Below are 4503 nucleotides of genomic sequence, written 5' to 3'. Positions count from 1 at the left end.
TCCGGTCCTGCTCTGGGGCTCCCGAACTATGCGAAAGAGTTCCATCTCTATGCCTGCGAGCATGAGGGCACTGCCTCTGCTGTCTTGGCCCAGGAGCATGGGGGGGGCATGAGACCATGTGCATTCCTGTCTAAAACCCTTGATACTGTTGCCCAGGGCTTACCTGCGTGTCTCCGAGCTGTGGCCGCCTGTGCTGTGATGGTACAAGATGCTGAGAAAATTGTCCTGTCTCATCCACTGATCTTACATTCACCACATCAGGTAAAACAGGTCCTTCAGAACTTACAAACTCAACACATGACGGCACAAAGGAGGTCAGGTTATGAAACTATCTGTTATGAAACTGTTATGTTCAACCGGTAACCTAGAAATCAAAGCCACTTCCTCATTAGATACGTTAGGTCACGCTCTTGCACGTCTAATTAGAACTCAGGATGCCACACTGCACGACACTCCGCATGATTGCTGTGCTGAAATCATTCATTCTACTAGCATTCGCCCTGATTTAGAATCCACTCCATTAAATACAGGTGATTCATTATTTGTTGATGGATCTTGTTCAAAGCCACATGATGGTCACTTTCTGTGTGGATATTCTGTGTGTGCTCTGCCTGATGTTGTTGTTGAAGCTTACTCTTTACCTTTTATGTCTGCACAGGCAGCTGAACAGAGCTTTTGCTTTCACAGAGCTTTTGCTCTGACTCGTGTGTGTATTCTCTCTGAGGGTAAGGATGTAACAATCTACATTGATTCACGCTATGCTTTTGGCGTCGCCCATGACTTCAGACGAATTTGGCAAACACGTGGCTTTCGCTCTGCAGAGGGGAAACTGATTTCCCACTCTTCACTGGTGCAGGACCTCATCACTGCCTGCCATCTCCCTCGTTCCCTAGCTATTGTCAAAACTAAGGCACACACACGTGACAATACTATTGAGGCCAGAGGTAACTCTCTGGCTGACTGAGTAGCTAAACAAGCGGCACAAGCTCAAGTGTCCTTCATGTCACTCTCTACTCCTACTAACACCTTTCTCTCCTCCACTCTCATTCCTGACTTAGATCTCCCGTCTGTACAATCTTCTGCTACACCTAATGACTCTGCCTATTGCAGAATTCGTACGTCACCTCTGATGGCCTCTGGTACAGCTCTGATGGCCGTCTTTGTCTCGCGTCCCACTGCCTTCCCTTCCTCGTGCGCGAGTTTCACGGTGTTACACATCACGCCCAAAGAGGGGTATGGGAGGACATGAATAAACTCTTTTGTGTAGCTAATTTAAAAGGTACAATAGACTCAATCTTATCTAGATGTCTGACTTGCGCTCAAAATAATCCTATTAAAAGCGCAGCTAAACATGAAATTCTTCCAATACCAACTGCACCATTTTCTGAATGGCAAATTGATTTTACACATATGCCACCACAGGGGCCTTTCAAATATCTCCTGGTGATGGTAGATAAGTTTTCAAGGTGGGTAGAGGCTTTCCCCTGTCAGCGAGAAAATTCTAAGGTCGTTACACGTATTCTGGCCAAAGAAATCCTGCCAAGGTATGGTGTCCCACACGCTATTGACTCGGACAAAGGAACACCATTTACTTCCAAAATAACACAAGATATGTGTAAGTACCTCTCTGTCATGGCGCTTTCATATTCCTTATCATCCCCAATCCTCAGGGATAGTGGAAAGAACTAATCGAACAATTAAGGATAAGTTGACTAAAGCTATGCAGGCAACAGGTAGCAAACGTTGGGTTGATTTGTTACCCGCTGTTCTAGCAGAAATGAGAATGACACCGCGAAAAGATGTCCATTTATCACCACACGAAATTATTTTTGGTCGTCCGTTTCCCACACCCTGGAAGAAGGGTAAGCCAGCTATAGGTACAACTAATCTTGATGTGCACATCGCTGAGTATTCCGCTGCCCTGATTGACACTTTGTCAAAACACTATGAACAAATCTCGGCAGCTATACCTGTCATTTCTAAGGCACCGACCCATCCCTTTCAAGTGTTAGATATGGTCTTAATTAGGTCATTAAAACCTAAACCATTTGGCGAAAGTAAATATGATGGGCCAGCGGAAATAGTCGCAGAATGGGCCAGCGGAAAAAACTACACGCACGGGTGTATTAACTGATCTTTTTCCACAGTGGATCCATGCTACCAGAGTTAAGAGATGTCCTCCTGGGGTTGACTCCGCTGTAAATGTATAAAAATATTCTCTGTGTGTCACCATTTTCTTTATGTTACAGAAATACAGCCTTCTGACCTCTCCATGAGTTCTTTAGAAGGTGCCTTCAAACTCCCAGCTCCTCCCACCATCGCGCCACGAAGCCCAATAGTGACCCCACAGACTCTTCTGTGCCGGCTCTTCGGACATCATCCACGCTGTAGAAGGTGCCGGGAAAAGCTAAAGGGAACTGAACAACAACCTCTCATTGAACACAGGACACACAACCAGTGACCAGTATGGTTGTCATCCTCCTCATCTTGATCACCTGCCTTGGGACAGGGTTACCCGTCCAAGCGCATCCTCATGACAACGCCTTCTGGCAATTCGCTAACTGGACAGCACGACAACACACCAACGAATCCTGTTATGTGTGCGCGCAGTTGCCCACATCTGTTGGGAGTACGCCGTAAGACCAAAATCTAATAACCTAACTGATTTATTATCTGTATATACATTTGTTTGCATGAATAATCAGTGTATTAATTCCTCGACATGTTCTTCACCATCAATGACACATTATAATGAATCACTTTCAAGGTGGAAAGGTAATCGCTCCACCTTATAGCAAGAGTTATCAGTTATAACTCTTATCAGTCTAGAACTACTATGCAGAGCTACCATCCTGCAAAGTTCCAATTTCCTTTCTGTTTTACTAGAAACGGCTCTTATTTTCTGGGAAGAAATCCGTCTAGCATTTGTAATCAAACCTTCTAAGAATACACAGATAATTGCACCTGCCCTTTAAATCTGACCTGTTCAATATTACACCCGGGCAACGCTTCTTTGGGCCTGCCTCTAGATTGGTATTGGGTGTGTGGAAAACATGTATATACTAACCTAACTCTTGATTGGGCCGGAACATGTGCAGTCACGCAATTTGCTTCACATTTATCTATAGTCAAAGGTAATCGTACCCACAATGTTCGTCACAAAAGGTCTGCAAATGATCCAACCTTCCCACCACCTGAACATCAATTAAAAACTAAAGTTTCTAAGTTCTGGGATGTCATCTTTCCCCAATATGGTGTCACCCAGTTATGGAATCAGATCGAGGTCACTCACTATCGTTTAGCTACTTTCATTAATGAAACATTTCAGGCTATGGAGGGAGTTCGTTCAGAGCTCACTGCTCTTCGTCTGACTGCCATAAAAAAACCGCATTGCCTTAGACATGCTCCTTGCAGAAAAGGGAGGTGTCTGCGTTGTTATAGGTGACAGCTGTTGTACATTTATACCTGATCATGATGATGCCCACGGAGAGATAGGACAGGCAGTTGAGAAAATGCGTAAGATGGCTGAGGCCATTAGAGAAGATGAGAAAGGAGATCGCACTGAGTGGGGATTGTGGTATACTTTGTTTGGTCAGTGGACTCCATATCTGTCTATGATTGTTCCTGCACTGTTTATTTTGCTTTTATTGGGCCTTTGTGGCCCTTGTATTCTTCAATGTCTCCAATCAGTGTTACATCGTATGATTTCTGTGTATCAACCTGTCCCCAGAGCACCAGATTATTATCCTATTCCTATGCAAGGTAGATAGGCGATGTATGTATCTACAGTAGTATCTGAGAAGTGACTGAGGGTCTGGCCTAGGCCAGGAATGCAGTAACAGTGATTACTCGTTTAGCCCGCCATCCAGAGAAAGATAGATAATCATATATGAGTTTTTTTTATCCATTATAAGTTTATCATGGATAAAAGAGGAGAATTGTGAGAATAATTGTATGAAATACTTTATCTTTTCTAATAATGTTGCAGAATTTGTGGGGACTGACCAATAGCATCGATATGTGAAAAAATATGAAATTGACAAAATTTGGACATACTGTACGAGGTTTCCGCCCGACAGCGACGATATGCAACAAATGTAAATTATGTTCTAAACACAGTGATGTATCTCTAACTCAGTCATGAGCAAAGATTCTTAGGTGATTTCACTCAGAAGACGAATCCTGTGTGTGTGTTTTAAAGTGAAAGTACAGTATGAGAGTAATTTTACTGAGCAATTGAGGCTGCTTGTTGCTTATAGACATCACAGCAGTAGTATATACTTTTTCTATAATAACAGCTCTTTTGTACAGTATCCATGCCACACAGGGTCATGGAAGGAGTCTCCATGAAAAATGTAACCATAAATGGATAAAATGTACATTGTTTCCTTCTTTGGTGAGTGGTGTAAGAGGAATATAACACTTGTGTAATCCTTGTAGCCACATTACTGCCCTGTCTGTGGCAGTTTGTGTCTCATCCTCATCTGTCTTTTTGTACACAGG

Source organism: Tachysurus vachellii, chromosome 7, assembly GCF_030014155.1.
Source record: "Tachysurus vachellii isolate PV-2020 chromosome 7, HZAU_Pvac_v1, whole genome shotgun sequence".
Classification (NCBI taxonomy): Eukaryota; Metazoa; Chordata; class Actinopteri; order Siluriformes; family Bagridae; genus Tachysurus; species Tachysurus vachellii.
This window is presented reverse-complemented; position numbering follows the sequence as displayed.